This window comes from Hyla sarda, unplaced genomic scaffold, assembly GCF_029499605.1.
Source record: "Hyla sarda isolate aHylSar1 unplaced genomic scaffold, aHylSar1.hap1 scaffold_408, whole genome shotgun sequence".
In the NCBI taxonomy this organism is placed as follows: domain Eukaryota; kingdom Metazoa; phylum Chordata; class Amphibia; order Anura; family Hylidae; genus Hyla; species Hyla sarda.
Window position 1 is genome coordinate 233,271 of NW_026610424.1, and position 22,142 is coordinate 255,412.

At 43.1% G+C, this 22,142-nt stretch overlaps 4 non-coding genes and 2 pseudogenes across 4 annotated transcripts; all 6 read right to left on the reverse strand.

The window, feature by feature from the left end:
• Window positions 1-731: 731 nt before the first annotated feature.
• LOC130333402 (U2 spliceosomal RNA) lies at window positions 732-907 on the reverse strand (annotated as a pseudogene).
• A 6,798-nt stretch (window positions 908-7,705) lies between these two features.
• LOC130333403 (U2 spliceosomal RNA) lies at window positions 7,706-7,881 on the reverse strand (annotated as a pseudogene).
• A 6,800-nt stretch (window positions 7,882-14,681) lies between these two features.
• Window positions 14,682-14,872, reverse strand: LOC130333474 (U2 spliceosomal RNA). The gene has a single exon (XR_008875652.1). It is a non-coding gene; the product is annotated as a U2 spliceosomal RNA (small nuclear RNA).
• Window positions 14,873-16,953: 2,081 nt separating this feature from the next.
• On the reverse strand, window positions 16,954-17,144 carry LOC130333363 (U2 spliceosomal RNA). The gene has a single exon (XR_008875571.1). It is a non-coding gene; the product is annotated as a U2 spliceosomal RNA (small nuclear RNA).
• A 2,094-nt stretch (window positions 17,145-19,238) lies between these two features.
• LOC130333364 (U2 spliceosomal RNA) lies at window positions 19,239-19,429 on the reverse strand. The gene has a single exon (XR_008875572.1). It is a non-coding gene; the product is annotated as a U2 spliceosomal RNA (small nuclear RNA).
• A 2,091-nt stretch (window positions 19,430-21,520) lies between these two features.
• LOC130333366 (U2 spliceosomal RNA) lies at window positions 21,521-21,711 on the reverse strand. Its single transcript, XR_008875573.1, has one exon. It is a non-coding gene; the product is annotated as a U2 spliceosomal RNA (small nuclear RNA).
• Window positions 21,712-22,142: the final 431 nt, after the last annotated feature.

The following is a 22,142-nucleotide window of genomic DNA, read 5'->3' on the forward strand; positions in this document are numbered from 1 at the left end:
TAGATCTCAAAGTCTGTGCACAGAATTTAGCAAGGGCCTCGCACCTTCTGATGCATCAGGTAGGTGCACAATAGCATAGCCTAACCCTCTGTACTTTGGTCTATATTGATGCGGGACATAGACAGCCAGCTGATGACCAATCCATTAGTGCAATGGATGGCTGGAAGCATTTGTCTTTGCCTTTGCAATACCACAGAAGCAATGCATGGTCAATGTACAGCAATGACACACCTGTGTGAACAGCCAGGAGACCCCCCCCCCCCCCCCCATGTTATGTTACATAGTTACATAGTTAGTACGGTCGAAAAAAGACATATGTCCATCACGTTCAACCAGGGAATTAAGGGGTAGGGGTGTGGCGCGATATTGGGGAAGGGATGAGATTTTATATTTCTTCATAAGCATTAATCTTATTTTGTCAATTAGGAACATTCAGCACCCACCCGCTATCAAGGCAGCTGCCTATCATGTCATGCCCTACCTGCACAGGTGTGCTGGCTACTCAAATGATCCAATTAAGGAGGCCATTTAGTCAGCAGCAGCAGAAGTCCTGTGCCTGGACGCTCCAACAGGGGCCAGACACAAGCAGAAGCAGAAGCAGCAGAAGCAGCAGCAGCACCACCTTTTGTTTTTTGGCTGCAGCAGCAGCAAGGCCCACAGGGCTGGCTAGCTGGCTAGCCAGCAAGCAGGTAGCAATGAAAGTAGGAATCTTTCTTTTTAACCCTGTAAGGGGGTGGTGCACTGTACCCGAAGATACTGCCATATCGGGTCAATGCATAGGGCGACGGAAGCAAGCTTCGAAATCGGCCCCCGTTCTCAAAAATCCATTTAATATATGGTCCCCAGATAGGGGACGTATCAGATATTAAACTGATAAGAACAGATTTTTTACTTTTAGATATAATATTCTTAGACTAAAAGACCTTACGCAGTCCAGATTATACTTAGTCTGCTAAAAGCATATTCCACAGATGTAGATTCCAAAGACTTTTAGCCACTTTGTGACCTAATCTTTTTTTATCCAATAAATAGAAAACATACATCTCACTAAGAGCTAGGCGAACACAATCTTTAGAGGTAATAGTGTCTCTTTTAAAAAGAAGAATATTCCTCGTCTTCCATAGTGCAATTTTAATACAATTTATACTAATCCACAAAACCCGAGACTTTTCCACAGATAAAACATTATAAAATCCATATAAAATAACTTCATGATTTAAAAAATTAAGATCAGAAATGAATTTTAGTAAGGGTCCTATCAAATGCCATATCTCTTGGGCGTAAAAACAGTTCCAAAAAAGGTGTAAAACTGTTTCCTCACTAGGACACCCCATTCTCGGGCACTTTGCACTACGACACAATCCTCTTCTGTGTTGGAATTCTCTGGTAGGCAAACATTGATGTGCTATCTGCCAGGCCAGATCTTTTAAGTCATTAGATAAGAATCCCATATTCACCATCCTCCAAACTCTTAGAGATTTCTCAGTGGAATAATTAGATATTAAGCAAATCTGTTCTATCTTCCTGATTTCAGGAACTAATTTTCGTGCATTACTACAAATTTCTTGACTAAAATTAGCAATGCCATAAATACGAATAATCTTTTCTAAAACCACATAGTGCGCTGGGGGAATAAATAAGATTGGGGACGTTAAAGGTAAGGTTATCCACTTTCTTTTTCTAAAAATGTGACCTGCAGCATATTTTAAAAAATAAGACCAATAACAGTTTCTTTGCAAGCCATTAAAACACATAGAAAAAAAGTGAATATATAAAAACCTTTTTAAATCAGGCACATCCTTACCCCCCAATTTCTTTGTCTTCATCATTACATCTCTCCTGAGTTTATCCATTTTAGACCCCCATAAAAAATGAAAGCAAATCTTGTTTAAAAACTTTAAGGTGCGTTCACTCGGTGGGAAAACCAAGCTTAAATATAGCATGATAGGTAGCAACAAAGCTTTCATTATCAGTACTTTTCCTTCTATTGTTAATTTCCTCATTTTCCAAAAACTTATTTTCTTTTGCACTTTCTCTTTGACGATGGACCAGCTTTCCTCTCCATTATTTTCATTGTCAAAGATGACACCCAAGATTTTGATTTTATCATATTGCACATTCACCTCCGTATTGCCCCAATTCCCTATTGCAAAGCAATCACATTTATTTTTATTTAATTTGAAGCCAGAGCCCTCACAAAAAAATTCTGTCTGTCTGATAGCACGTTTCAGGGATGGTTCATCTGGACATAGAATATTAACATCATCCATGTATGCTATCGTCTTTACGCTCTGTCCTCCACTTCCAGGGATTGGCACTCCTCTAATGAGCTTATCTTTTCTCAAAACATTCAACAGAGGTTCTATTGCACATATGAAAAGAATGGGTGATAGGGGGCACCCCTGTTTCACCCCAGACTGTAAACATACCTCTTGGGATAAAAAACCGTTAATTAAAATACGACTAAAACAGTTTTTATATAAAAGTGCAATTTTTCCAACAATAAAATCAGGAAAATTCATTTTCTTTAAAACCAACCATAAAAAATCATGAGAAACACGGTCATAAGCCTTTTGAAAATCCAAGGATAAAATTGCCAATTTCTGATCACATTGTTTCTGATACCATAAAACATCTTTTACAAGGTTTAGATGATCACTTATTTTCCTTCCAGGTACTCCGCATACTTGGTCACTGTGTATAACCTTAGAAATTACCTGCTTGAGCCTATTTGCTAAAATTTTTGCTAAAACCTTATAGTCTGTATTTAGCAGGGTAATAGGCCTCCAATTTTCTAATTTAGAGATGTCTCCTTTTTTAAAAATCAGAGTAACAACACCATCTCTCCAGGACGCAGGTAAAATCTCAGATTTAAAAGCACAGTTAAAAATACCTAAAAGATCATCTTTTAAAATGGACCAAAAACACAGATAAAATTCAACTGGCAACCCATCCGAACCAGGTGTTTTACCATTTAAAAAACTCTTAAAAGTGCTTAAAAGTTCAGGTAAAAAGATTTCATCACAAAGGCTCTCTTGGTCAGTTTTGTCAAGTTTTGAATCCAAGGTATCTAAAACATCATTAGTAAAGGAAATATCAATATCTTTTTTATTAAAAAGCTCCTGATAAAATACTTGTGCTTCTCGCAACATCTCTTCATTAGTTATCTTCCCTTCTATTACAGATATCATTTCTTTCTTTCCCACCACCTTCTTAAAAAAGAATCTCGAACACTTTTCATCATTCTCCAGACATTGCACCTTGCTGTTAAAAATCATTTCTTTTCCTTTTTGACTAATGGCATTTTTTATTTCATTCTTTGTCTGAGCAATAACATCATCCATCTCAAGCCCGGCTTGCTTTAGTTTATAATATGTTTGGATTTTAGTGTTTAACATTTTAAACCATAACTTTTTCTCCTTAGCCTTTTGGATGCCCACACGGATAAAAAACAGTTTAGTCCACTTTTTAACATCCTCCCACCAATCCAAAATATTTTTATATTGGGATTGACGCAATCTCCATTTGTTATAAGCAGCAATAAAATCATTTTTTGTTTTCATGTCCTCTAATAAAGTAGTGTTGAGCTTCCAAACGCCTCTGCCTTTCTCTAGGCCAGGTAAAGTGACATGTGCATGTAATAACTTATGATCAGAGAAAATATTCGATAAAAGAGAAACCTCAACTAGATTAAAACTTTCCGATAAAAAAATAAAATCAATCCTGGATTTGCAGACATTATTTTCCCATGTGTAACCAGGGTCGTCTGGGTATTTTCTCCTCCAGACATCGGTAAAGTTAAAATCCTCAGTCATACTCTTAATCTGTTTCTCTGTTTTATCCACTCTGACATGCACACTTCCACTCTCACGATGATCACCACTCATACAACAATTAAAATCTCCAGCCATTAAAATAGGTGTTGAACCTGGGATAAAAGCCTGAATATCATTAATCAAGTCGGCTCTCTCATTTTTTTCAGGAGAAGCATAGATGTTAAAAAGCTTAATCTCTGAGCCATTGTACTTAATATTAACTAATAGCGCTCTACCAGGTATAATTTCTAAGAAGGACAAAACTTGTACATCTGAACCTCTAAACAAGATCCCAACACCTGAAGATCTGTTCAGATTGTCACCCGACCAGACCGATGGTCCCAAAGTCCAGCTACGACAAAGGTCCTCATAATTTGGACTATGTTCAATTCCACATTCTTGTAAAAAGAACAGAGAACAGTCCAAGGTCTCTAAAAAACTAAACAAAGCAGCCCTTCTCGTAGGGCTCTTTAGACCTCTCACATTAAGAGAGGAGCACTTTAAGGAAGCTATTCGCTACTGGAGTTTGAGTCCGATATGAAACCCACAGGTGACTCCGGGCTTTCGAACTCTTTGATATTTTTTGGATCGGACGCTGATCTTATAGAAGGCCTCCATGCATGTTGACTGTCCTCACATTCGTCTGAGCTTTTTTTGACAGGCCGTTTAATGCCAAGTTGTGGCTCATCTCCAAGTTCCTTCTTCCGCTTGATCTCCTTCACGCCAACCTCCATGGCTTCACTGCTCACTAGTGACCCTCCACCACCAGAACCCTCCACAGAAGGTCTCCCCTCTGTCTCAGGCACAGCAGAAAGGTCCATAAGCTCCGCCACGACATGAGAAGTTACAGCCGGCTTTTCTGAAGGCGCCTCAGACCGCTGGGGTGCTTTCGCAGGTGGTACTTCAGCTTGCACTACACCCACTCTCCCCGCTACACGGTCAGCCCACGATATAGCTACACTGGAACGGAGACTGCAATCTTTAAAGGCATGGCCTTCTTCACCACAAATGTTGCAGACGATTTTAGCACAGTCCTTAGAAACATGGCCTTCTTGATTGCACCGACCACAGCGAACTGTAGTGTCCGTGCAAACTTCCATAGTATGTCCGAATTTCTTACATTTCCTACAAAAAGTAGGCATCTCGGGATAAAACAAATAGCCCTTATCCCGACCGATAGAAAAGTTGGAGGGTGGATGACACAACCCTCCAATGCCAGTAGCATCCTCCTTCATTTTCACAAAAAACTTATGTTTCCCCGTCCATAGGTCTTCTGAATTCATCACCTTATGGGAATACTTAACAGAACTGCAGTATTTCCCCAAAAAGAGCTCAATATGGGACACAGTCACAAAGGGATTGTGCATACACACAACTAGAGGAATATCGCCTCCAGTATACAACACTGTGACCGTGATCCCATCAAGCTCAGCAAGGTCTTGATTGCTTTTCAGCTTCTCAAAAAGATTCTGGCATGCATAAGCAGAGTCCAGAGTTAGGATGAAGCTGCCCTTCCGAGGATCTCTGAGACAGACGATGTTCTCTTTCTTCACCCCAAGAAGCTTGTAGAGAGTTTCTTTCACAAAATAAGAAAGTTGGACGAGTTCTTGCTTGTCTTCATCAACATCAAAGCGAAAGGAAAAACGAATCCGCGTTTCACCGGATGTAAGGTAACGGATGCGAACACCCATCTTGTCGATCGCCTTTTCGGTTCCTCGTAGCAGCCCCCCTTGGAAAAGGTAGGACAAACTCCCAGGATCCTCCTGACCAGACACTTGATCTAGCCAAAAGGCCGAGAAGCGATAACCGTGAAAGGGGCGGGCCCAACAAGGTCCCCTTCATGGGCACTATCACTGCTTGCTGTCAGGGAGGCTGCCAGACAATTTTCCATGCACACTCTGGGCTGGGGGGCAGTCAACCACCAGTACACACAGCAGAACCTAAACCCATACCATTATTGCTAAGCAGCAAGACAGGGGCCCATTGCACTCCCACGGGGCCTTTTTAAATGCAATCCATAACCCGGATTTGCCAGGAACCCTTCTTACTCCTCCTACTTGCATGTGACACTGGGCTTAGGATCTGCATAGGAAACACACACACAAGCACACACCTACCTTTGTTGCCTGCAGATGCCTCCTTGGCTGTCCCCAAACGGTATCAAACCAACACCCACGGGAAGCTGTAAGCATAGAGGACATGCCTGCACCCCATTGGACTTACCTGTGTGGGTTAAATCCGGGTTATTTGACAACCTATGGCGGTGATGGTTCTGCTCAGGCAGAGCAGTGCTGATGCTCCTCATAAAGCTGTCGCTGCTGTGAAGGTTCTAGGTGACATCACAAATCCCTTTGGTTACATACACAACAAAGCTGGGTTGTTGTTGTTTACACTCTGCAAGGCCTGTGGAAGTGAGTGACATCATAGCACTGTAGTTCTGAGGGTTCAAGATGGATGCAACAATCTCCTGTTGCTTCTATGAAGGCCGTAATAGACGACATCACCAAACAGCTCCATAGTCACATACACAGCAAAGGAGAGATGTTGTTTACACCTAGTGATGTCAGTGGTATTGAGTGACATCACAGCACAGTGCTAAGGCTCCTGGGCCTGGACACAGCAGCGGCTGCAATATCTCAACGGAGAATACGTTTATATCTATGTGTGTGTGTGCGCATATATATATATATATATATATATATATATATATATTTCTCCGCCGAAATCACTTTTAAACCCATTTCCACCTTTTTTTCCCTTCTCTTCCTCTTACTTTTTTTTCACGTTTTTTTACGTTTTTCTCCTTTTCGCCTCTTTTCTGGGCGTATTATTCTTCTTTTTCTTCTTTTTTTTCGTCTAATGCATACCCCATCAGTGCAGCAATGCTTATTCAATACCGCCAGCAGATGGAGACACTGGGGGATAATTTTCTAAGGATTTATACTGATTTTTCCTGTCTGAATTTGTCGCACAGAAAGTTGCAGGCCAAATATGTGTGACATTTCTGCGACTTTAGCTTCTAGAGCATTTTTACAACATTATACATAGGTGCTGAATACATAAAAAGCGACTGTTCAGCGACAGACAAGTCGCATCGGCTGAAAGTAGGCCAGAATGTCAGTCCATGTTGGAGCAGGTTTAGATACAGTCTAAAGCATAGATCTCAAAGTCTGTGCACAGAATTTAGCAAGGGCCTCGCACCTTCTGATGCATCAGGTAGGTGCACAATAGCATAGCCTAACCCTCTGTACTTTGGTCTATATTGATGCGGGACATAGACAGCCAGCTGATGACCAATCCATTAGTGCAATGGATGGCTGGAAGCATTTGTCTTTGCCTTTGCAATACCACAGAAGCAATGCATGGTCAATGTACAGCAATGACACACCTGTGTGAACAGCCAGGAGACCCCCCCCCCCCCCCCCCCATGTTATGTTACATAGTTACATAGTTAGTACGGTCGAAAAAAGACATATGTCCATCACGTTCAACCAGGGAATTAAGGGGTAGGGGTGTGGCGCGATATTGGGGAAGGGATGAGATTTTATATTTCTTCATAAGCATTAATCTTATTTTGTCAATTAGGAACATTCAGCACCCACCCGCTATCAAGGCAGCTGCCTATCATGTCATGCCCTACCTGCACAGGTGTGCTGGCTACTCAAATGATCCAATTAAGGAGGCCATTTAGTCAGCAGCAGCAGAAGTCCTGTGCCTGGACGCTCCAACAGGGGCCAGACACAAGCAGAAGCAGAAGCAGCAGAAGCAGCAGCAGCACCACCTTTTGTTTTTTGGCTGCAGCAGCAGCAAGGCCCACAGGGCTGGCTAGCTGGCTAGCCAGCAAGCAGGTAGCAATGAAAGTAGGAATCTTTCTTTTTAACCCTGTAAGGGGGTGGTGCACTGTACCCGAAGATACTGCCATATCGGGTCAATGCATAGGGCGACGGAAGCAAGCTTCGAAATCGGCCCCCGTTCTCAAAAATCCATTTAATATATGGTCCCCAGATAGGGGACGTATCAGATATTAAACTGATAAGAACAGATTTTTTACTTTTAGATATAATATTCTTAGACTAAAAGACCTTACGCAGTCCAGATTATACTTAGTCTGCTAAAAGCATATTCCACAGATGTAGATTCCAAAGACTTTTAGCCACTTTGTGACCTAATCTTTTTTTATCCAATAAATAGAAAACATACATCTCACTAAGAGCTAGGCGAACACAATCTTTAGAGGTAATAGTGTCTCTTTTAAAAAGAAGAATATTCCTCGTCTTCCATAGTGCAATTTTAATACAATTTATACTAATCCACAAAACCCGAGACTTTTCCACAGATAAAACATTATAAAATCCATATAAAATAACTTCATGATTTAAAAAATTAAGATCAGAAATGAATTTTAGTAAGGGTCCTATCAAATGCCATATCTCTTGGGCGTAAAAACAGTTCCAAAAAAGGTGTAAAACTGTTTCCTCACTAGGACACCCCATTCTCGGGCACTTTGCACTACGACACAATCCTCTTCTGTGTTGGAATTCTCTGGTAGGCAAACATTGATGTGCTATCTGCCAGGCCAGATCTTTTAAGTCATTAGATAAGAATCCCATATTCACCATCCTCCAAACTCTTAGAGATTTCTCAGTGGAATAATTAGATATTAAGCAAATCTGTTCTATCTTCCTGATTTCAGGAACTAATTTTCGTGCATTACTACAAATTTCTTGACTAAAATTAGCAATGCCATAAATACGAATAATCTTTTCTAAAACCACATAGTGCGCTGGGGGAATAAATAAGATTGGGGACGTTAAAGGTAAGGTTATCCACTTTCTTTTTCTAAAAATGTGACCTGCAGCATATTTTAAAAAATAAGACCAATAACAGTTTCTTTGCAAGCCATTAAAACACATAGAAAAAAAGTGAATATATAAAAACCTTTTTAAATCAGGCACATCCTTACCCCCCAATTTCTTTGTCTTCATCATTACATCTCTCCTGAGTTTATCCATTTTAGACCCCCATAAAAAATGAAAGCAAATCTTGTTTAAAAACTTTAAGGTGCGTTCACTCGGTGGGAAAACCAAGCTTAAATATAGCATGATAGGTAGCAACAAAGCTTTCATTATCAGTACTTTTCCTTCTATTGTTAATTTCCTCATTTTCCAAAAACTTATTTTCTTTTGCACTTTCTCTTTGACGATGGACCAGCTTTCCTCTCCATTATTTTCATTGTCAAAGATGACACCCAAGATTTTGATTTTATCATATTGCACATTCACCTCCGTATTGCCCCAATTCCCTATTGCAAAGCAATCACATTTATTTTTATTTAATTTGAAGCCAGAGCCCTCACAAAAAAATTCTGTCTGTCTGATAGCACGTTTCAGGGATGGTTCATCTGGACATAGAATATTAACATCATCCATGTATGCTATCGTCTTTACGCTCTGTCCTCCACTTCCAGGGATTGGCACTCCTCTAATGAGCTTATCTTTTCTCAAAACATTCAACAGAGGTTCTATTGCACATATGAAAAGAATGGGTGATAGGGGGCACCCCTGTTTCACCCCAGACTGTAAACATACCTCTTGGGATAAAAAACCGTTAATTAAAATACGACTAAAACAGTTTTTATATAAAAGTGCAATTTTTCCAACAATAAAATCAGGAAAATTCATTTTCTTTAAAACCAACCATAAAAAATCATGAGAAACACGGTCATAAGCCTTTTGAAAATCCAAGGATAAAATTGCCAATTTCTGATCACATTGTTTCTGATACCATAAAACATCTTTTACAAGGTTTAGATGATCACTTATTTTCCTTCCAGGTACTCCGCATACTTGGTCACTGCGTATAACCTTAGAAATTACCTGCTTGAGCCTATTTGCTAAAATTTTTGCTAAAACCTTATAGTCTGTATTTAGCAGGGTAATAGGCCTCCAATTTTCTAATTTAGAGATGTCTCCTTTTTTAAAAATCAGAGTAACAACACCATCTCTCCAGGACGCAGGTAAAATCTCAGATTTAAAAGCACAGTTAAAAATACCTAAAAGATCATCTTTTAAAATGGACCAAAAACACAGATAAAATTCAACTGGCAACCCATCCGAACCAGGTGTTTTACCATTTAAAAAACTCTTAAAAGTGCTTAAAAGTTCAGGTAAAAAGATTTCATCACAAAGGCTCTCTTGGTCAGTTTTGTCAAGTTTTGAATCCAAGGTATCTAAAACATCATTAGTAAAGGAAATATCAATATCTTTTTTATTAAAAAGCTCCTGATAAAATACTTGTGCTTCTCGCAACATCTCTTCATTAGTTATCTTCCCTTCTATTACAGATATCATTTCTTTCTTTCCCACCACCTTCTTAAAAAAGAATCTCGAACACTTTTCATCATTCTCCAGACATTGCACCTTGCTGTTAAAAATCATTTCTTTTCCTTTTTGACTAATGGCATTTTTTATTTCATTCTTTGTCTGAGCAATAACATCATCCATCTCAAGCCCGGCTTGCTTTAGTTTATAATATGTTTGGATTTTAGTGTTTAACATTTTAAACCATAACTTTTTCTCCTTAGCCTTTTGGATGCCCACACGGATAAAAAACAGTTTAGTCCACTTTTTAACATCCTCCCACCAATCCAAAATATTTTTATATTGGGATTGACGCAATCTCCATTTGTTATAAGCAGCAATAAAATCATTTTTTGTTTTCATGTCCTCTAATAAAGTAGTGTTGAGCTTCCAAACGCCTCTGCCTTTCTCTAGGCCAGGTAAAGTGACATGTGCATGTAATAACTTATGATCAGAGAAAATATTCGATAAAAGAGAAACCTCAACTAGATTAAAACTTTCCGATAAAAAAATAAAATCAATCCTGGATTTGCAGACATTATTTTCCCATGTGTAACCAGGGTCGTCTGGGTATTTTCTCCTCCAGACATCGGTAAAGTTAAAATCCTCAGTCATACTCTTAATCTGTTTCTCTGTTTTATCCACTCTGACATGCACACTTCCACTCTCACGATGATCACCACTCATACAACAATTAAAATCTCCAGCCATTAAAATAGGTGTTGAACCTGGGATAAAAGCCTGAATATCATTAATCAAGTCGGCTCTCTCATTTTTTTCAGGAGAAGCATAGATGTTAAAAAGCTTAATCTCTGAGCCATTGTACTTAATATTAACTAATAGCGCTCTACCAGGTATAATTTCTAAGAAGGACAAAACTTGTACATCTGAACCTCTAAACAAGATCCCAACACCTGAAGATCTGTTCAGATTGTCACCCGACCAGACCGATGGTCCCAAAGTCCAGCTACGACAAAGGTCCTCATAATTTGGACTATGTTCAATTCCACATTCTTGTAAAAAGAACAGAGAACAGTCCAAGGTCTCTAAAAAACTAAACAAAGCAGCCCTTCTCGTAGGGCTCTTTAGACCTCTCACATTAAGAGAGGAGCACTTTAAGGAAGCTATTCGCTACTGGAGTTTGAGTCCGATATGAAACCCACAGGTGACTCCGGGCTTTCGAACTCTTTGATATTTTTTGGATCGGACGCTGATCTTATAGAAGGCCTCCATGCATGTTGACTGTCCTCACATTCGTCTGAGCTTTTTTTGACAGGCCGTTTAATGCCAAGTTGTGGCTCATCTCCAAGTTCCTTCTTCCGCTTGATCTCCTTCACGCCAACCTCCATGGCTTCACTGCTCACTAGTGACCCTCCACCACCAGAACCCTCCACAGAAGGTCTCCCCTCTGTCTCAGGCACAGCAGAAAGGTCCATAAGCTCCGCCACGACATGAGAAGTTACAGCCGGCTTTTCTGAAGGCGCCTCAGACCGCTGGGGTGCTTTCGCAGGTGGTACTTCAGCTTGCACTACACCCACTCTCCCCGCTACACGGTCAGCCCACGATATAGCTACACTGGAACGGAGACTGCAATCTTTAAAGGCATGGCCTTCTTCACCACAAATGTTGCAGACGATTTTAGCACAGTCCTTAGAAACATGGCCTTCTTGATTGCACCGACCACAGCGAACTGTAGTGTCCGTGCAAACTTCCATAGTATGTCCGAATTTCTTACATTTCCTACAAAAAGTAGGCATCTCGGGATAAAACAAATAGCCCTTATCCCGACCGATAGAAAAGTTGGAGGGTGGATGACACAACCCTCCAATGCCAGTAGCATCCTCCTTCATTTTCACAAAAAACTTATGTTTCCCCGTCCATAGGTCTTCTGAATTCATCACCTTATGGGAATACTTAACAGAACTGCAGTATTTCCCCAAAAAGAGCTCAATATGGGACACAGTCACAAAGGGATTGTGCATACACACAACTAGAGGAATATCGCCTCCAGTATACAACACTGTGACCGTGATCCCATCAAGCTCAGCAAGGTCTTGATTGCTTTTCAGCTTCTCAAAAAGATTCTGGCATGCATAAGCAGAGTCCAGAGTTAGGATGAAGCTGCCCTTCCGAGGATCTCTGAGACAGACGATGTTCTCTTTCTTCACCCCAAGAAGCTTGTAGAGAGTTTCTTTCACAAAATAAGAAAGTTGGACGAGTTCTTGCTTGTCTTCATCAACATCAAAGCGAAAGGAAAAACGAATCCGCGTTTCACCGGATGTAAGGTAACGGATGCGAACACCCATCTTGTCGATCGCCTTTTCGGTTCCTCGTAGCAGCCCCCCTTGGAAAAGGTAGGACAAACTCCCAGGATCCTCCTGACCAGACACTTGATCTAGCCAAAAGGCCGAGAAGCGATAACCGTGAAAGGGGCGGGCCCAACAAGGTCCCCTTCATGGGCACTATCACTGCTTGCTGTCAGGGAGGCTGCCAGACAATTTTCCATGCACACTCTGGGCTGGGGGGCAGTCAACCACCAGTACACACAGCAGAACCTAAACCCATACCATTATTGCTAAGCAGCAAGACAGGGGCCCATTGCACTCCCACGGGGCCTTTTTAAATGCAATCCATAACCCGGATTTGCCAGGAACCCTTCTTACTCCTCCTACTTGCATGTGACACTGGGCTTAGGATCTGCATAGGAAACACACACACAAGCACACACCTACCTTTGTTGCCTGCAGATGCCTCCTTGGCTGTCCCCAAACGGTATCAAACCAACACCCACGGGAAGCTGTAAGCATAGAGGACATGCCTGCACCCCATTGGACTTACCTGTGTGGGTTAAATCCGGGTTATTTGACAATCTATGGCGGTGATGGTTCTGCTCAGGCAGAGCAGTGCTGATGCTCCTCATAAAGCTGTCGCTGCTGTGAAGGTTCTAGGTGACATCACAAATCCCTTTGGTTACATACACAACAAAGCTGGGTTGTTGTTGTTTACACTCTGCAAGGCCTGTGGAAGTGAGTGACATCATAGCACTGTAGTTCTGAGGGTTCAAGATGGATGCAACAATCTCCTGTTGCTTCTATGAAGGCCGTAATAGACGACATCACCAAACAGCTCCATAGTCACATACACAGCAAAGGAGAGATGTTGTTTACACCTAGTGATGTCAGTGGTATTGAGTGACATCACAGCACAGTGCTAAGGCTCCTGGGCCTGGACACAGCAGCGGCTGCAATATCTCAACGGAGAATACGTTTATATCTATGTGTGTGTGTGCGCATATATATATATATATATATATATATATATATATATATATTTCTCCGCCGAAATCACTTTTAAACCCATTTCCACCTTTTTTTCCCTTCTCTTCCTCTTACTTTTTTTTCACGTTCTTTTACGTTTTTCTCCTTTTCGCCTCTTTTCTGGGCGTATTATTCTTCTTTTTCTTCTTTTTTTTCGTCTAATGCATACCCCATCAGTGCAGCAATGCTTATTCAATACCGCCAGCAGATGGAGACACTGGGGGATAATTTTCTAAGGATTTATACTGATTTTTCCTGTCTGAATTTGTCGCACAGAAAGTTGCAGGCCAAATATGTGTGACATTTCTGCGACTTTAGCTTCTAGAGCATTTTTACAACATTATACATAGGTGCTGAATACATAAAAAGCGACTGTTCAGCGACAGACAAGTCGCATCGGCTGAAAGTAGGCCAGAATGTCAGTCCATGTTGGAGCAGGTTTAGATACAGTCTAAAGCATAGATCTCAAAGTCTGTGCACAGAATTTAGCAAGGGCCTCGCACCTTCTGATGCATCAGGTAGGTGCACAATAGCATAGCCTAACCCTCTGTACTTTGGTCTATATTGATGCGGGACATAGACAGCCAGCTGATGACCAATCCATTAGTGCAATGGATGGCTGGAAGCATTTGTCTTTGCCTTTGCAATACCACAGAAGCAATGCATGGTCAATGTACAGCAATGACACACCTGTGTGAACAGCCAGGAGACCCCCCCCCCCCCCCCCATGTTATGTTACATAGTTACATAGTTAGTACGGTCGAAAAAAGACATATGTCCATCACGTTCAACCAGGGAATTAAGGGGTAGGGGTGTGGCGCGATATTGGGGAAGGGATGAGATTTTATATTTCTTCATAAGCATTAATCTTATTTTGTCAATTAGGAACATTCAGCACCCACCCGCTATCAAGGCAGCTGCCTATCATGTCATGCCCTACCTGCACAGGTGTGCTGGCTACTCAAATGATCCAATTAAGGAGGCCATTTAGTCAGCAGCAGCAGAAGTCCTGTGCCTGGACGCTCCAACAGGGGCCAGACACAAGCAGAAGCAGAAGCAGCAGAAGCAGCAGCAGCACCACCTTTTGTTTTTTGGCTGCAGCAGCAGCAAGGCCCACAGGGCTGGCTAGCTGGCTAGCCAGCAAGCAGGTAGCAATGAAAGTAGGAATCTTTCTTTTTAACCCTGTAAGGGGGTGGTGCACTGTACCCGAAGATACTGCCATATCGGGTCAATGCATAGGGCGACGGAAGCAAGCTTCGAAATCGGCCCCCGTTCTCAAAAATCCATTTAATATATGGTCCCCAGATAGGGGACGTATCAGATATTAAACTGATAAGAACAGATACTACACTTGATCTTAGCCAAAAGGCCGAGAAGCGATAACCGTGAAAGGGGCGGGCCCAACAAGGTCCCCTTCATGGGCACTATCACTGCTTGCTGTCAGGGAGGCTGCCAGACAATTTTCCATGCACACTCTGGGCTGGGGGGCAGTCAACCACCAGTACACACAGCAGAACCTAAACCCATACCATTATTGCTAAGCAGCAAGACAGGGGCCCATTGCACTCCCACGGGGCCTTTTTAAATGCAATCCATAACCCGGATTTGCCAGGAACCCTTCTTACTCCTCCTACTTGCATGTGACACTGGGCTTAGGATCTGCATAGGAAACACACACACAAGCACACACCTACCTTTGTTGCCTGCAGATGCCTCCTTGGCTGTCCCCAAACGGTATCAAACCAACACCCACGGGAAGCTGTAAGCATAGAGGACATGCCTGCACCCCATTGGACTTACCTGTGTGGGTTAAATCCGGGTTATTTGACAACCTATGGCGGTGATGGTTCTGCTCAGGCAGAGCAGTGCTGATGCTCCTCATAAAGCTGTCGCTGCTGTGAAGGTTCTAGGTGACATCACAAATCCCTATGGTTACATACACAACAAAGCTGGGTTGTTGTTGTTTACACTCTGCAAGGCCTGTGGAAGTGAGTGACATCATAGCACTGTAGTTCTGAGGGTTCTAGATGGATGCAACAATCTCCTGTTGCTTCTATGAAGGCCATAATAGACGACATCACCAAACAGCTCCATAGTCACATACACAGCAAAGGAGAGATGTTGTTTACACCTAGTGATGTCAGTGGTATTGAGTGACATCACAGCACAGTGCTAAGGCTCCTGGGCCTGGACACAGCAGCGGCTGCAATATCTCAACGGAGAATACGTTTATATATATGTGTGTGTGTGCGCGTATATATATATATATATATATATATATATATATATATATATATTTCTCCGCCGAAATCACTTTTAAACCCATTTCCACCTTTTTTTCCCTTCTCTTCCTCTTACTTTTTTTCACGTTTTTTTACGTTTTTCTCCTTTTCGCCTCTTTTCTGGGCGTATTATTCTTCTTTTTCTTCTTTTTTTTCGTCTAATGCATACCCCATCAGTGCAGCAATGCTTATTCAATACCGCCAGCAGATGGAGACACTGGGGGATAATTTTCTAAGGATTTATACTGATTTTTCCTGTCTGAATTTGTCGCACAGAAAGTTGCAGGCCAAATATGTGTGACATTTCTGCGACTTTAGCTTCTAGAGCATTTTTACAACATTATACATAGGTGCTGAATACATAAAAAGCGACTGTTCAGCGACAGACAAGTCGCATCGGCTGAAAGTAGGCCAGAATGTCAGTCCATGTTGGAGCAGGTTTAGATACAGTCTAAAGCATAGATCTCAAAGTCTGTGCACAGAATTTAGCAAGGGCCTCGCACCTTCTGATGCATCAGGTAGGTGCACAATAGCATAGCCTAACCCTCTGTACTTTGGTCTATATTGATGCGGGACATAGACAGCCAGCTGATGACCAATCCATTAGTGCAATGGATGGCTGGAAGCATTTGTCTTTGCCTTTGCAATACCACAGAAGCAATGCATGGTCAATGTACAGCAATGACACACCTGTGTGAACAGCCAGGAGACCCCCCCATGTTATGTTACATAGTTACATAGTTAGTACGGTCGAAAAAAGACATATGTCCATCACGTTCAACCAGGGAATTAAGGGGTAGGGGTGTGGCGCGATATTGGGGAAGGGATGAGATTTTATATTTCTTCATAAGCATTAATCTTATTTTGTCAATTAGGAACATTCAGCACCCACCCGCTATCAAGGCAGCTGCCTATCATGTCATGCCCTACCTGCACAGGTGTGCTGGCTACTCAAATGATCCAATTAAGGAGGCCATTTAGTCAGCAGCAGCAGAAGTCCTGTGCCTGGACGCTCCAACAGGGGCCAGACACAAGCAGAAGCAGAAGCAGCAGAAGCAGCAGCAGCACCACCTTTTGTTTTTTGGCTGCAGCAGCAGCAAGGCCCACAGGGCTGGCTAGCTGGCTAGCCAGCAAGCAGGTAGCAATGAAAGTAGGAATCTTTCTTTTTAACCCTGTAAGGGGGTGGTGCACTGTACCCGAAGATACTGCCATATCGGGTCAATGCATAGGGCGACGGAAGCAAGCTTCGAAATCGGCCCCCGTTCTCAAAAATCCATTTAATATATGGTCCCCAGATAGGGGACGTATCAGATATTAAACTGATAAGAACAGATACTACACTTGATCTTAGCCAAAAGGCCGAGAAGCGATAACCGTGAAAGGGGCGGGCCCAACAAGGTCCCCTTCATGGGCACTATCACTGCTTGCTGTCAGGGAGGCTGCCAGACAATTTTCCATGCACACTCTGGGCTGGGGGGCAGTCAACCACCAGTACACACAGCAGAACCTAAACCCATACCATTATTGCTAAGCAGCAAGACAGGGGCCCATTGCACTCCCACGGGGCCTTTTTAAATGCAATCCATAACCCGGATTTGCCAGGAACCCTTCTTACTCCTCCTACTTGCATGTGACACTGGGCTTAGGATCTGCATAGGAAACACACACACAAGCACACACCTACCTTTGTTGCCTGCAGATGCCTCCTTGGCTGTCCCCAAACGGTATCAAACCAACACCCACGGGAAGCTGTAAGCATAGAGGACATGCCTGCACCCCATTGGACTTACCTGTGTGGGTTAAATCCGGGTTATTTGACAACCTATGGCGGTGATGGTTCTGCTCAGGCAGAGCAGTGCTGATGCTCCTCATAAAGCTGTCGCTGCTGTGAAGGTTCTAGGTGACATCACAAATCCCTTTGGTTACATACACAACAAAGCTGGGTTGTTGTTGTTTACACTCTGCAAGGCCTGTGGAAGTGAGTGACATCATAGCACTGTAGTTCTGAGGGTTCAAGATGGATGCAACAATCTCCTGTTGCTTCTATGAAGGCCGTAATAGACGACATCACCAAACAGCTCCATAGTCACATACACAGCAAAGGAGAGATGTTGTTTACACCTAGTGATGTCAGTGGTATTGAGTGACATCACAGCACAGTGCTAAGGCTCCTGGGCCTGGACACAGCAGCGGCTGCAATATCTCAACGGAGAATACGTTTATATCTATGTGTGTGTGTGCGCATATATATATATATATATATATATATATATATATATATATATATTTCTCCGCCGAAATCACTTTTAAACCCATTTCCACCTTTTTTTCCCTTCTCTTCCTCTTACTTTTTTTTCAAGTTTTTTTACGTTTTTCTCCTTTTCGCCTCTTTTCTGGGCGTATTATTCTTCTTTTTCTTCTTTTTTTTCGTCTAATGCATACCCCATCAGTGCAGCAATGCTTATTCAATACCGCCAGCAGATGGAGACACTGGGGGATAATTTTCTAAGGATTTATACTGATTTTTCCTGTCTGAATTTGTCGCACAGAAAGTTGCAGGCCAAATATGTGTGACATTTCTGCGACTTTAGCTTCTAGAGCATTTTTACAACATTATACATAGGTGCTGAATACATAAAAAGCGACTGTTCAGCGACAGACAAGTCGCATCGGCTGAAAGTAGGCCAGAATGTCAGTCCATGTTGGAGCAGGTTTAGATACAGTCTAAAGCATAGATCTCAAAGTCTGTGCACAGAATTTAGCAAGGGCCTCGCACCTTCTGATGCATCAGGTAGGTGCACAATAGCATAGCCTAACCCTCTGTACTTTGGTCTATATTGATGCGGGACATAGACAGCCAGCTGATGACCAATCCATTAGTGCAATGGATGGCTGGAAGCATTTGTCTTTGCCTTTGCAATACCACAGAAGCAATGCATGGTCAATGTACAGCAATGACACACCTGTGTGAACAGCCAGGAGACCCCCCCCCCCCCCCCCCCATGTTATGTTACATAGTTACATAGTTAGTACGGTCGAAAAAAGACATATGTCCATCACGTTCAACCAGGGAATTAAGGGGTAGGGGTGTGGCGCGATATTGGGGAAGGGATGAGATTTTATATTTCTTCATAAGCATTAATCTTATTTTGTCAATTAGGAACATTCAGCACCCACCCGCTATCAAGGCAGCTGCCTATCATGTCATGCCCTACCTGCACAGGTGTGCTGGCTACTCAAATGATCCAATTAAGGAGGCCATTTAGTCAGCAGCAGCAGAAGTCCTGTGCCTGGACGCTCCAACAGGGGCCAGACACAAGCAGAAGCAGAAGCAGCAGAAGCAGCAGCAGCACCACCTTTTGTTTTTTGGCTGCAGCAGCAGCAAGGCCCACAGGGCTGGCTAGCTGGCTAGCCAGCAAGCAGGTAGCAATGAAAGTAGGAATCTTTCTTTTTAACCCTGTAAGGGGGTGGTGCACTGTACCCGAAGATACTGCCATATCGGGTCAATGCATAGGGCGACGGAAGCAAGCTTCGAAATCGGCCCCCGTTCTCAAAAATCCATTTAATATATGGTCCCCAGATAGGGGACGTATCAGATATTAAACTGATAAGAACAGATACTACACTTGATCTTAGCCAAAAGGCCGAGAAGCGATAACCGTGAAAGGGGCGGGCCCAACAAGGTCCCCTTCATGGGCACTATCACTGCTTGCTGTCAGGGAGGCTGCCAGACAATTTTCCATGCACACTCTGGGCTGGGGGGCAGTCAACCACCAGTACACACAGCAGAACCTAAACCCATACCATTATTGCTAAGCAGCAAGACAGGGGCCCATTGCACTCCCACGGGGCCTTTTTAAATGCAATCCATAACCCGGATTTGCCAGGAACCCTTCTTACTCCTCCTACTTGCATGTGACACTGGGCTTAGGATCTGCATAGGAAACACACACACAAGCACACACCTACCTTTGTTGCCTGCAGATGCCTCCTTGGCTGTCCCCAAACGGTATCAAACCAACACCCACGGGAAGCTGTAAGCATAGAGGACATGCCTGCACCCCATTGGACTTACCTGTGTGGGTTAAATCCGGGTTATTTGACAACCTATGGCGGTGATGGTTCTGCTCAGGCAGAGCAGTGCTGATGCTCCTCATAAAGCTGTCGCTGCTGTGAAGGTTCTAGGTGACATCACAAATCCCTTTGGTTACATACACAACAAAGCTGGGTTGTTGTTGTTTACACTCTGCAAGGCCTGTGGAAGTGAGTGACATCATAGCACTGTAGTTCTGAGGGTTCAAGATGGATGCAACAATCTCCTGTTGCTTCTATGAAGGCCGTAATAGACGACATCACCAAACAGCTCCATAGTCACATACACAGCAAAGGAGAGATGTTGTTTACACCTAGTGATGTCAGTGGTATTGAGTGACATCACAGCACAGTGCTAAGGCTCCTGGGCCTGGACACAGCAGCGGCTGCAATATCTCAACGGAGAATACGTTTATATCTATGTGTGTGTGTGCGCATATATATATATATATATATATATATATATATATATATATATTTCTCCGCCGAAATCACTTTTAAACCCATTTCCACCTTTTTTTCCCTTCTCTTCCTCTTACTTTTTTTTCACGTTTTTTTACGTTTTTCTCCTTTTCGCCTCTTTTCTGGGCGTATTATTCTTCTTTTTCTTCTTTTTTTTCGTCTAATGCATACCCCATCAGTGCAGCAATGCTTATTCAATACCGCCAGCAGATGGAGACACTGGGGGATAATTTTCTAAGGATTTATACTGATTTTTCCTGTCTGAATTTGTCGCACAGAAAGTTGCAGGCCAAATATGTGTGACATTTCTGCGACTTTAGCTTCTAGAGCATTTTTACAACATTATACATAGGTGCTGAATACATAAAAAGCGACTGTTCAGCGACAGACAAGTCGCATCGGCTGAAAGTAGGCCAGAATGTCAGTCCATGTTGGAGCAGGTTTAGATACAGTCTAAAGCATAGATCTCAAAGTCTGTGCACAGAATTTAGCAAGGGCCTCGCACCTTCTGATGCATCAGGTAGGTGCACAATAGCATAGCCTAACCCTCTGTACTTTGGTCTATATTGATGCGGGACATAGACAGCCAGCTGATGACCAATCCATTAGTGCAATGGATGGCTGGAAGCATTTGTCTTTGCCTTTGCAATACCACAGAAGCAATGCATGGTCAATGTACAGCAATGACACACCTGTGTGAACAGCCAGGAGACCCCCCCCCCCCCCCCCCATGTTATGTTACATAGTTACATAGTTAGTACGGTCGAAAAAAGACATATGTCCATCACGTTCAACCAGGGAATTAAGGGGTAGGGGTGTGGCGCGATATTGGGGAAGGGATGAGATTTTATATTTCTTCATAAGCATTAATCTTATTTTGTCAATTAGGAACATTCAGCACCCACCCGCTATCAAGGCAGCTGCCTATCATGTCATGCCCTACCTGCACAGGTGTGCTGGCTACTCAAATGATCCAATTAAGGAGGCCATTTAGTCAGCAGCAGCAGAAGTCCTGTGCCTGGACGCTCCAACAGGGGCCAGACACAAGCAGAAGCAGAAGCAGCAGAAGCAGCAGCAGCACCACCTTTTGTTTTTTGGCTGCAGCAGCAGCAAGGCCCACAGGGCTGGCTAGCTGGCTAGCCAGCAAGCAGGTAGCAATGAAAGTAGGAATCTTTCTTTTTAACCCTGTAAGGGGGTGGTGCACTGTACCCGAAGATACTGCCATATCGGGTCAATGCATAGGGCGACGGAAGCAAGCTTCGAAATCGGCCCCCGTTCTCAAAAATCCATTTAATATATGGTCCCCAGATAGGGGACGTATCAGATATTAAACTGATAAGAACAGATACTACACTTGATCTTAGCCAAAAGGCCGAGAAGCGATAACCGTGAAAGGGGCGGGCCCAACAAGGTCCCCTTCATGGGCACTATCACTGCTTGCTGTCAGGGAGGCTGCCAGACAATTTTCCATGCACACTCTGGGCTGGGGGGCAGTCAACCACCAGTACACACAGCAGAACCTAAACCCATACCATTATTGCTAAGCAGCAAGACAGGGGCCCATTGCACTCCCACGGGGCCTTTTTAAATGCAATCCATAACCCGGATTTGCCAGGAACCCTTCTTACTCCTCCTACTTGCATGTGACACTGGGCTTAGGATCTGCATAGGAAACACACACACAAACACACACCTACCTTTGTTGCCTGCAGATGCCTCCTTGGCTGTCCCCAAACGGTATCAAACCAACACCCACGGGAAGCTGTAAGCATAGAGGACATGCCTGCACCCCATTGGACTTACCTGTGTGGGTTA